General features: G+C 39.6%; 1 protein-coding gene across 3 annotated transcripts in view; it reads right to left on the bottom strand.

Moving 5' to 3' along the window:
- Positions 1-13215, bottom strand: part of LOC126198875 (uncharacterized) — a 220701-nt gene that overhangs the window by 115029 nt on the left and 92457 nt on the right. The window contains exon 1 of one of the 3 annotated variants that reach the window (XM_049935479.1): positions 2264-2318. The exons of the other annotated variants lie outside the window; for them this stretch is intronic. The gene's annotated coding sequence lies outside the window, so the exon portion shown is untranslated. Of the gene's footprint in view, positions 1-2263; positions 2319-13215 lie in introns of those variants that run through there. 3 annotated transcript variants of the gene reach the window in all.

Genomic DNA, 13215 nt, shown 5'->3' with positions numbered 1-13215 from the left:
AGACGAAGCTCGTAAAGCACGTGGGAGCTGGTTTACTTTCAGCAACCCCACGTCAAAGGCATCGATCTTGGCAAGATGATTGCGTCAAGGAACACAATGCTCTGTTTCACTGTAAAGTAAACTTCTTCATAATAATAATACATAATACAGATAATGATACTGAAAATAATAAATACAAATAATAATGAATAATAACAATGGTAACATTTTAATAAACAAACAATAGTAACAAAACTTCTCTTTAAATGTCATGAAATGCTGTGCAAATCAGTGAAAATTAAATATGATACAGTGTTAGCTATACAATACTTTACAGCTGTATTCTGCACCAGCTTTCAATAACATTGTTCAAAGAGCGTATCGCTTTATTATTGTAGAGTTCCTTTCAGTACGGTTACTTCATTACAGCTATACGATTTATGTTGATCTGGTTTTTCAGGTGAAATATGATGACGTGACAAGGTTGTGTATAATGTTGTCTTCTTTCATTGCACAGAATAACAAGTATAATGTGCTGCGAATACATAGAAAGAAAGATCCTTTATCATTTAGCTTCAATATAGCAGGTCAGCAACTGGAAGCAGTTGATTCCATAAATTATCTGGGAGTAGGCATCAGGAGTGATTTAAAATGGAATGACCATATAAAGTTGACCGTCGGTAAAGCAGGTGTCAGACTGAGATTCATTGACAGAATCCTAAGGAAATACAATCCGAAAACAAAGGAAGTAGGTTACAGTACATTTGTTCGCCCACTGCTTGAATATTGCTCACCAGTGTGGGATCCGTACCAGATAGGGTTGATAGAAGAGAGAGAGAAGAGCCAACGGAGAGCAGCGCGCTTCGTTACAGGATCATTTAGTAATCGCGAAAGGGTTACGGAGAAGATAGATAAACTCCAGTGGAAGACTCTGCAGGAGAGACGATCAGTAGCTCGGTACGGGCTTTTGTTGAAGTTTCGAGAACATACCTTCACCGAGGAGTCAAGCAGTATATTGCTCCCTCCTACGTATACCTCGCGAAGAGACCATAAAATCAGAGAGATTAGAGCCCACACAGAGGCATACCGACAATTTTTCTTTCCACGAACAATACGAGACTGGAATAGAAGGGACAACCGATAGAGGTACTCAAAGTACCCTCCACCACACACCGTCAGGTGGCTTTCGGAGTATGGATATAGATGTAGATCTCGACTTCGGCGAATCTGCAGCCTTATACAGCAAAGTGTGGTGTCTTCAAGTGACTTTAAGGGTGATTTACGTCAAAACAGCCGCATAAAAATGCGAGAAAGAAGATAAGGTATCTTTCCTGTTCCTTAAATGTATGTAAACTGTGTTTGCCATATTTACAAAAATATTAACCAATTGCTTATGTGAAAGTGGTGAAGAAGAAGGGCAGTTCTGAAGCAGAAGTGAAGTACAAATATTGTGTTCATTACGATAAAGAAGTGTTTAATTACACCTATGGCCGTCTACCTGTGAAAAGCTGGAAGTCCAAATACAGGGAGAGAAAGTAGAGGCAAAGATTCATGAAAGGAAAGCTGCAAACTTTTACCACGATCTGAGAGAGCCTATAATACTACCTTAAGTGGTCCTGACCATGGAACCAGAGACTGTAGCTGTTTTGATTATATGAAAGACATATAATTTCCGCTTATTCCAGTCAGTGAGATATTTCACTGCCGTCAACTGTTGTATGTTTTTTAAATACATAGAGTTTCAGATGTTCATGCCTTTTTCATCCTCACATGGAACTCTTAGGCAAGAGAAGTCCAAATAATGTGGTTTGATTTCTTGCCGATTTCATAATCAATAGCATTAGCCTCACCGTAAAGAAACTATATGTCTTCACGAATGCCTGCACGTCACATAGTAAAAACTATACCGTTGTGAATTTTTTTTTTTCATTCTCTGGTGAAAAGAGGCGCTTTTGAAGCTGAGCGCCACGTATATCTGACACGTGGGCATTCATGTCTCCCTCCGCAACAGGAATTTTGGTCGCTTGGCATTGTTGAAAAAACACCAAGGTACTATGTACATTGCAGAACACTGGGTTGATATTTTAAACTCAGCAAATGTTTCGTATGTTGAAATTAATCAAGATATGATCAAGGATTACAAAACATACTTTTGCAAAATAGATCCCAAACCTGTTGATAGAAGTTGAAAGGACAGAAAAAAGTGGGCTGTAACTTTTTACAAAATAATAGAATATGCAGGTACTATTGTGACTACGTCAACATTGGCCAGCAGTATACTCACTCAAGTTTTCAAGTTCAGGGATACTGAACTTCCCAAGCGCGGCTGTAATAATGCCTATAACAAAGAAATATCATTGAAAGTGCCAAAATCAAGAGACATAATGAAGTATGTAGACAGTATCCCTAGTGAATTTAAATCATCATATCAAGGACTAATAAGGAAACACAAAACCTTAATAGTGATAATACAGAAAGTGGCATGTGAAATTTGGGACAATGACAGAGATTAGAAGTTTGTAAATCACAATACATCTAATGTATTTTTCTCAGAACTTCGATCTTTTGCTTCAAATGCCCATTACTAGAAACCGGATTATAGGCATTTGCATGTTGCATATGAATTTGCATATTTGGTTCCTTTTCACCGTTTATTGCAGATTTTAACTAAAATCTAGTGACGATGAATATTTTCGCTCTATATTTACAATATTTTAAAAATTTAAACGGGAGGTCGCCAGCTCGATCTAGTTATTATGCCTCACAGATTGACCGCGACCTGTTTTTTTTTTTTTTTTTTTTTTTTTTTTTTTTTTTTTTTTTTTTTAATAGAACTGCGTGGAATCGCTAACCTAGAGGTCACTGCCTAGCGAAATCATTACAGAAGAGGAACAGGAACAGGCAGCGCCCCCTGTTACTCCCCTCCTCTGTCGCGTCGGCTACAATTGAATTAAACTACACAAGCTTTTAGTCACCCGTCCATTGTTTCAGTTTAGCTTCCTATTTACTTGTACACAGGTGGACGTGTTTACCACGTGTGGTGTTGTGACGTGTTGTACGCCATGCCGCCCGAAAAAAGAAACGTCGTTTCGTGGATAGCTGACCATCCTGGAACATATCCATATTACTGAATTGTTTTATGTTGTCGAGTTTGCGAGAAGTTCCAGAGAAACCAGCATGTCAAGCCAAGTCTTCATATCGCAGGAATGCAGAAGAAAGGACCACGACAACAACTTCTGAAAACAGCAAGTTGCAGAAGCAGTGATTGGTCCAAAGGTAATCAAAAAGTCGGTTTGACATGGATCTGTATGAAGCATTTATTGCAAGCAATATTCCTCCTCACAAACTTACAAACCCTGTCCTCAAAGGCTTCCTGTGCAAATATTGCTTGAATCAAAATATACCATATGATTCAATATTGCGTAAAAATTACATACCGACAATTGACGTAAATGTTCTGGAAGAAATACGCAATGAACTCAAGGACAGCATTATCTGGATTTTAGTTGGCGAAGCTACAGACCCTTGTACTCGTTACATTGCAAATTTAATTGTTGGTGCTTTAGAAGAAGAGCCTTCCTCCTATGTAGCGACCTGCAAAGAACTTGAAAAAGTAAATCAGTTTACGATCGCCAGATTTGTGAACGAGGGTATTAGAAAAATATTTCCAGAGTATTCTGCAGATGAAAGGGTGTTTTTGTTTATTCATATGCTGCTCTCTATATGATCAAAGCAGGAAAACCCCTCCGAGTATTTTATCCCAATTTGCTGTATGTGACGTGCTTTGCTCATGGAATACATCACCTTGCTGAAGAAGTGTGAATGTAAATAAACTGATTTCATCTACAAAGAAAGTGTTTCTAAAGGCTCCTGCTTGCATCAAGACCTACAAAGAAAAACTACTAAATGTGCCTTTACCTCCCGAACCAATGGTAACTCGTTGTGGTACGTAGGTCGAAGATGTATTGTTTTACAATGAACATTTTGAGGCCATTAGAGAGGTAGTGAACGGTTTAGGTAGTACAGAGGCTTTGGCAGTTTGCCAGTGAAAGGATGCTTTTAATGATTCCGGTATTAGAAAACACATTGCTGTGATTAGCACTCATTTTCCCATATACCTGCAAGTATTAAAAAGCTTGAAACTCAGGGTTTGGCGCTGAATGAATCTATTCAGTTAATGAATAAAATTATTCTATTGAACTCCTCATTGTCGGAGATATTCCGAAGACAACTTAAAGAAAAGTTTTAAAATATTTTAAAAAATAACCAAAGCTGTGAACCCTTGTGCCAAATTGATAGTTTTATTAATGGAACAGGTGAATTTTTACCAAAAACAATAAGTGCCAAAATAGAACCCAATTTCAAATACTGCCCAGTTACCTCAGTTGATGTAGAACGGTCCTTTTCTGCTTACAAAAATATTTTGAGTGATTGAAGACACAATCTTAATACCGAACATTTGGAACAGTACTTGGTCATTTATATTTACAATAGTAGAAGAATATAAAAAATGTAAATAATGCTTTGGTCAAAAGTATTAATTAAAAGTTAATGCTGTTCAAAAAATGTCATGATTGTTTTTTGTTTTTTAAATAAAGTATTAAGGAGTTTTTGAGCGTGCCCCTCTGCGTGCGATATATCTCGAAGGTGGTCCTGTACACATCGATTGTTTCGCTGCAACTCACTTTTGATTAGATTAGATTAGATTAGTTTTTCGTTCCATAGATCCGTGTTGAGAAGATCCTCGTGGATGTGGAACATGTCACTTTTTTTTTAAAGCTGAAATAACAATACTAATAGTATGAATATATACAATACATCTTTGTTTCTATTAAAAAATTCGTCAGTGGAGTAGAAGGAGTTGGCCACTAGTAAGTCTTTCAGGCTCCTTTTAAACTGATCTTTATTTGTAACTAAATTTTTTATGTTTGCTGGCAAATTATTGAAGATGAGTGTTCCTGAGTAGTGGACCCCTTTTTGAAGTAAAGTAAGTGTTTTTAAGTCCTTGTGCAGATGATTTTTGTTCCTGGTATTGTATGTATGAACTGAGCTGTTTGTTGGAAAAAGAGATATATTATTTAGGACAAATTTCATTAAGGAGTAAATATACTGAGAGGCAGTAGTTAGTATACCCAGTTCTTTGAAGAGATTTCTACAAGACGTCCGTGAGTTTACTCCACAAATAATACGTATTATACGCTTTTGGACTATGAAAACTTTTGTTTGACTTGAAGAGTCACATTGCATCCCGTTGTTACCGACAACAATAGCAAAAAAAAAAAAAAAATAAAGGCTCTGAGCACAATGGGACTTAACTTCTGAGGTCATCAGTCCAGTAGAATTTAGAACTACTTAAACCTAACTAACCTAAGGACATCAAACACATCCATGCCCGAGGCAGGATTCGACCCTGCGACCGTAGCGATCGCGCGGTCCCAGACTGAAGCGCCTAGAACCGCTTGGCCACTCCGGCCGGCAACAATAGCAAAGAAGGAACAATTCTGAAAGACGGTATGCGTCCCTATTTTGCAATTTTTTAGAAAATAATCCCTGAAAGGCCCCCTTCCTAACCTCTACCAGAGAGTATTCAGAATATATCAGCGTTCTAAATGTAGCAGTTTTTCGCGTGGTCGGCGGTGTTCCTCGTAACTGATAAGCACATGTTCGACTTTGAGATATAGTGCACGCAGTAACTGCCATGTTTTTTATTATTTGATCTTGCATATTTCGACACTTTTCATGTATTTTTAAGCATTTTTCATGCATATTGCATGCATATTTTAAGGTTTTTATGATGCATATAATCCGGACTCTAGTCATTATCTTTCGTAATAAATTTAGAGAGTTACAAAATAACATATGTACACTCTGTTAGAAGAAGATAAAGAACTTATACCCTCACACACCCTTTCTGGGAGCCATTTCTAGCAAATCAAAAAAAAGCCTATGCTTATTTAATAACGAAATAACGAAAAAAAACTATTTTCACAAAACTGTGATTGTCGGACATGTAGTGTTTAGCGTATGACTTGTTATTGGCGACCGGAGAGGACAATACCTTACAGAAAACCTCATCGTTTCGGTTTTCAGTGACATGAGAGAAGAAATTCGTGTTTATTTTCATACTAGCAAATTCTCTTTCCAATAGCTGTTGAAGGTTCTTAAAAAATACAGTACTGGCTTGAAAGAATAAAATAAAAACCATAGCTTCTTCTATAGCACCCTAGACAAGAAACTTCCACATGTTAACCATATAGCAAAATACTCTCCTCTTTGCTTGCTATCACTTGGCAAAATTTCGAACTGCTTAGGATATATGAGGGACATTATGAAAATTTCATTGTCTTGTGCGTGAGGTCGGAAAGGAAAGTGCTACATGGACTCCATTTTCTCGAGACTGGAGAGCGATAGAGATCTCCTTCTAAGTCTAAAGAAAAATTCAATACCTTAGGTAAATTTGACTCGCAGCAACATATGGTGTAATATGCACCAAATGCAAAATCAAAGTGACCCACATTTTTCATTGCAAACTACTTCAAATTACGCACAGTGTCTTACTGAAATGGGAATCTCACGGTAAGTATGACCATGTGCAAGATAATGGGCATTACACCGTGAGGCTGATGTAGAAAGTTATAAGTAACATGGGAATCTTTTTTTACCGATTAGTTTCTGTAAAATGGTTTGAGAAAGATTGCAAGGCACTCTGTCAGCACAGCGTGTCGCCAACCGGCGCACTGAAAATGGGCATAAAATATCTCGCTCATTCTGGCTCGCGGGTCCGCGTTGGTCGGCGCTGCCACCCGACTGCCGCTATGTCCAAAAATGGTCCAGATGGCTCTGAGCACTATGCGACCTAACTGCTGTGGTCATCAGTCCCCTAGAACTTAGAACTACTTAAACCTAACTAACCTAAAGACATCACACACATCCATGCCCGAGGCCCTATTCGAACCTGCGACTGTAGCGGTCGCGCGGTTCCAGACTGAAGCGCCTAGAACCGCTCGGCCACTCCGGCCGGCTGCCGTTGTGTTCTGCCTCATTAGATAACAAGACGATATTCTCTGCACTGGGTCACGCTGATTCGCGATGCCCCCCTCCCCCTATCCCTGCGCAGGTAGCCTGCTTAGCAAAATCAGCGTACTTCGACCCTGAGAACGCATGTTCGTATGACATAATTCGACCTGGAGGTATGGAGGTAGGGGCAAATTCTGTCACTGGGAAGAATTTTCCTTACCTGTATTGGGCGGGCATAAGAGAAGAGCCAATTTCACCCACAGACTTTGCGCCAGAGTCCTGGGTTCAGTCCCAAGGAAGGAAGAATAGTTATTAATGTGCCTTCACTGAAGATGATAAGGAAGGACATTGACCCGGTCATATTCAAAGGAATGATTCTGTCATTCACCTCAAGTAATCTAGGATATCATCCCAGTACTTGTTTACAGTGATACGAATAAACCAGAAAATTCTGAATCTGGATATCTAGAAGGAGATTTAAGACTCACTCCTTTCAAATGCAGATCCAGTGTCTTAATCCCTGCATTGCATCACTTTGTAGTTAGTGAGCAATGAGTGATGTGAAAGGGCAAAGATGGGGCTTAGGAGATGAAGGCTTATTGGGGGATGGGAAATACTCAGTGTTGTTATTGTACCAAAAAAAAAAAAAAAAAAAAAGGTTCCAATGGCTCTAAGCACTATGGGACTTACCATCTGAGGTCATCAGTCCCCTAAACTTAGAACTACTTAAACCTAACTAACTTAAGGACATCACACACGTCCATGCCCGAAGCAGGATTCGAATCTGCGACCTTAGCAACAGCGTGGTTCCAGACTGAAGCGCCTAGAATCGCTCGGTCACAGCGGCCGGCTTGTTGTTGTACCCATTAATGCTATTAATTACACTGGGTGTTTCAGGAAAAAATATAAATAATTTAGGAGCTAATAGTATAGACTTATTTAAATTAAACACTCCATATAACTCCTACCTTTATTTGTTGCAGAGATTTGTTTGCTAGAATTTAGCCCAAACAAATACTCACAGAGAGCGTTAAGAAAAAAAATCGAGAATCTCAATAATTTTGCCTGTTATCGATATCGATACTGGCAAGATATTGCTCCTGGAAATTCAAAGACGATATCAAAATAACTACAGTAATTTTTCAGACTAGCCTAGGCATACAAAAAAAGATGTGAGCAGTGGACTTCAGTTTACATATACAGAAAGAGAAGATTTAACGGACAATTAATATTCGTTTATTATGGTTTTGACAGATGATGAATGTAATGTATGTCAAAATGGCAAAAATATATTTTTTATCTGATATAATTACAATTTAATTAGTTTCAGGTTTTGTACTTTACGTGTACTGTGGGACCTTGCTTCTTGCCGAATTTCATAATCCTAGGTCAACTGGAAGTATCCTATATATTTTGATGAGTGAGTTTGCGAGCTTAAAATATGTGACATAAATTGCCAAGTCTTTTCATCGCATTGACTTAGTAGTGGAAATTTTTTTGCACCGCATAGGGACCATTGCCTTAATATGTGACCCAAATTTTAAATTGGCAGGCCAGCTGGTTTCAGAGAAAAAGGGGTCTCACAGACGGATAGGTACAAGAATAGAAAAATAGGCTACCAAAAATATTTTTTCGTATAATATAATTACTTATTGTGTGAAATGTTGCTCCGTGCAAAATTTCATGATTCTATGTCAACGGGAAGTATCATATAGGTTTTAATTGGTAAGTTTGCGAGTTTCAAAATATGTGACATAAATCGCCGTATCTTTTGACTGCACTGGCTTAGAAACTTAACATTTTTATACCGGTGAGGGACCAAAGAGCTTAGTATGTGACATAATTTGAAGTTGATACACCAGCCTGTTGTAGAGAAAAAGGATCTTAACAGACGAATAGACAGACATATGGATAAAAAATGGAAAAAATCTTTTTTGGCGTTGTATAATTACAAATTGACAATTTCGGATTTTTTTCCTTTACTTGTACCGTGAAACCTTGCCTCTTACCAAATTTCACGGTTCTAGGTCAACGGGAAGCATCCTATATGTTTTGATGAGTGAGTTTTAAAGTATGAAAATATGTGATATAAATGATCTTCTGTTTTGACTGAATTGGCTTTTAAATTTTTGAACCGCCAAGGGATCATAGACCTTAATATGTGACAAAAATTTGAGCTTGATAGTCTACCGGTTCCTCAGAAAAAAGGTTTTTAAAAGTCGGACGGACAGACAGATATTCAGACGGACAACGAATCGACCCTATAAGGGTTCCGTTTTTACAGAGTGATGCACGAAACACTAAAAAGATTAAGTTCACAGTTGATTTTCATAAATTTCATCTCTGATTCCAATATCGTTTCAAATTATCTCGACAGCACAGCGTGTAGCTCTTCTGAGGTTGTCTTTCCGTTCTTTTACAAGAGCAGCCCTACTCGTAATCCGACTTTTTCTTTCTCGACTTCGCCTTCCAACGATTCCCGTAGGCAAAAATCTAAAGGGGTATAGTCAAGCGATCTTAGTGGTCAAAAAACGTGATCATCTTTCGGCGAATGTTAGGTTTAGATTATGTTTAACCTGACGGGACCTCGTCATGCTGAAAAAAAAAGTACCCATCCTTGTAGTCAAATAAGCATTTTCCAGTAACGATGGATGCTCGTTTTTGAGGTCTTGTGAGATGATGATGATAAGCCCAACGAACTGATCTATATTCAAGTGTTCTTGAAAATAAGTTTCCACCACGACATATGGGTTTTCGTCTGACTACCTATATGACTTACGGGTGTTATTCATACAGTCATGAGTGAAAGTGGATTCTTCCATAAACAGTATTAATCAGATTACTTGGTCATTTGCAAATAGAGGACAAAAGCTATCAGAATATTCACATGAGTATTTTCAATGTACAGTTTTGAGTACAGTTTGATATATTAAATAGTACTCTATTTGTTGTGTAATATGACTCATTCGGCGACGCTATGCCTGTTAAGCTTCCATAGTATGAGATATGAGGCTTGGCAGATTAAAACTGCTTGCCGGACCGAGACTAGAACTCGATACCTTTGCTTTCTGCGGGCAAGTGCACTACCGACTGTGCTACCCAAGCACGACTCATGAGCTCGCCTCACAGCTTTACTTCCGCCAGTACCTCATCCCTACGTCCCCAGCTTCACAAAGCTCTCCTGCGAACTTGCAAGACTACCACTCATGGATGAAATTATATTGCGGAGACATGGCTTAGCTACAGGCTGGGGGATGTTTCAAGAATGAAATTTTCACTCTGCATTGGGGTGTACGCTGATATGAAATTTCCTGACAGATTAAAACTGTGTGCAGGACCGAGACTCGAACTTGGGACCTTTGTCTTTCGCGCACAAGTGCTCTACCGCCTGAGCTACCCACGCACGATTCACGACTCTTCCTCACCCCTTTAGTTCCTTCAGTACCTCATCTCCTACCTTCCAAACTTTGCAATTAGTTGTATGAACTCAACAGGGATTAAATTAAGAATTAACATCACCAACTGTGATATTATGCATACAAACTGCAACCCCTCCTCATCTTGGTGGATCTCTCATTGTTATTTTCATATATATCTGTCTGAAGCGTGCTTTTGGTGGACATGTCCATTCATCAGACGAAGTAACGGCAGCGGTGATATTGTTATCTTTACGAGATGATGACACTTCTCGTTCTCTTGATTATTATAGACTGAATGGCAGTTTCACTTACGTAAAACATATTCTAGAGGAGGAGGAGGAGGAGGAGGAGGTTAGTGTTTAACGTCCCGTCGATAACGAGGTCATTAGAGACGGAGCGCAAGCTCGGGTTAGGGAAGGATTGGGAAGGAAATCGGCCGTGCCCTTTCAAAGGAACCATCCCGGCATTTGCCTGAAACGATTTAGGGAAATCACGGAAAACCTAAATCAGGATGGCTGGAGACGGGATTGAACCGTCGTCGCATATTCTAGAGTGCACTGTCTATTCCTTGCAACATGTTATGATGACAACTATTCCTCCCTTTATGTTAGCAGAGACAGGAACAGAATTTCCACTGCAGAGTCCGATTTGTTTCATTTCTTCACAGGTTCTGATCTCATTTAATAGATCATTGTGTATGGTGTTCACGTCAAGTTCACCTTCTTGATTTGATTATGTTATTCGCGTCAATGAAAGCATTTCTAAAGAAAGTATTCATAAGTATTCTTAATGAAAGTATTCCTAATGGTCATTAGATTAATATGTACAGCAGAACCACTGGAGACAATAAAAAACTTATAAAAAATAAGCTTATCGTATTGCAGGGCGCGTAAGACACAAAAATAAAAATAATCACCTCTACTGAAGAGCGAGACCTCCTAAATAATTCCTCCTGGTCTTTAGGCGTTCAGGTTGCCGTCAGTGAAACTGAATATCATTCGTGACTAAGCTTCAGATCAGTTCCGTAGAGAGAAATGAACTGAAACTCATTGGCCTATTCCTATGGTATTTTGGCTCAGAGGCGGCTGCTGTGCAGCGTCTTGAAGTTGTGCACCGCAAGAAAATTTGTCTGTGGAAACGTATTATACTTGCCGCTAGAATGAGAGTTAGATTGCCAAACTTGTTTCGTGAAACCAGTTTCACGAAACTGATGACCGCAGACACAGCGACACCAGTCAGCACTTCATTTTTGTCCTTTTGTGTGTGGCGTAGTCGTGTCTGAAATGAAAACTTTGGCAGCTGCACGAGCTGTGAGGAAGTTAATGCTTGTCTGCCTAAAATAAGAAATAAGGGACGTATTTTGATTCGTAACTGAATTAAACAAAGAGGCCAGGTCGGTTGTTCAGCGAACTCGCTGGAAGACCCGAGAGTTTGTAAAGGTTTTTTCAAATTACCGCTACCAGTCACATACTTTGTCAATTACTGTATTACTTGGGAATACCTCATCTTCAAGCAAAATGGCATCACAAAAACAACTTTACAATAAGGTCATATTGATATCACATAATCTTTTTATAAATGCTGTGGTCATCTCAGTTCTTCTGGCGTGGCAGTCTCGTTGTGATGCGGTGAGGTGTTTCCATTTCCGTGGCTCTCTTGGTCACTGTTCACAAATTTTCACTAACATAACAGTAACTTGGAAACACGATCACAAAACTGTAGTGCAGTGATCGTGTTTCCAAGTTACTGTTGTGTTAATGAAAATTTGTGAACAGTGACCAAGAGAGCCACGGAAATGGAAACACCTCACCGCATCACAACGAGACTGCCACGCCAGAAGAACAAAGAGACCACAGCATTTATAAAAAGACTATGTGACATCAGTATGACCTTATTGCAAAGTTGTTTTTGTAATGCCACTTAGCCTGAAGATGAGGCAGTCCCACGAAACATGTCGCTAAATAGATAAGTAATACAATAGTTGACAAAGTTTGTGACTGGTAGCGGTAATTTAAAATAAAAAACCTTTACATATTTCTTGAAACAGTCACGGTCGAAAAATACACTCATGCTCATAAATTAAGGATCATTGCAGAATGTGGTGCCACACAATGTGGCACTACACAAAACTGGCGCTAATAGCATAGGCACATAGGGAACACATACGACACAGATCTGTAAGTCCACGGTATTGGTGATAAGTTCAGAAAACCGTCACGAAACACATGTGCTACAAAACGCCACTCTTTCCTGCACATGTACCCCGACATCAGTATGGGATATGATCACCATGCACACGTACACAGGCCGCACAACGGATTGGCATACTCTGGGTCAGGTGGTCGAGCAGCTGCTGGGGTATAGCCCCCATTCTTGCACCAGTGCCTTTCGGAGCTCCTGAAGTGTCGTAGGAGTGTGAAGACGTCGACCGAGAGCATCCCAGACGTGCTCGATGGGGTTTAGGTCTGGAGAACAGGCAGGCTACTCCATTCGCCTGGTGTCTTCTGTTTCAAGGTACTCCTCCACGATGGCAGCTCGGTGGGGCAGTGCGTTATCATCCATCAGGAGGAAGGTGGGACCCACTGCACCCCTGAACAGGCGGACATACTGGTGCAAAATGACGTCCCAATACAACTGACCTGCTACAGTTCCTCTATCAAAGACATATAGGGGGTGTACGTGCACCAATCATAATCCCATCCCACACCATCAAACCACCATACAGGTCCCTTTCAAGGACATTAAGGGCTTGGTATCTGGTTCCTGGTTCACACCTGATGAAAACCCGACGAAAATCACT

Source organism: Schistocerca nitens, chromosome 8 (assembly GCF_023898315.1).
Source record: "Schistocerca nitens isolate TAMUIC-IGC-003100 chromosome 8, iqSchNite1.1, whole genome shotgun sequence".
NCBI lineage: Eukaryota > Metazoa > Arthropoda > Insecta > Orthoptera > Acrididae > Schistocerca > Schistocerca nitens.
The sequence above is the reverse complement of the archived record's forward strand: the minus strand, read 5'-3'. Positions and strand labels throughout refer to the sequence as shown.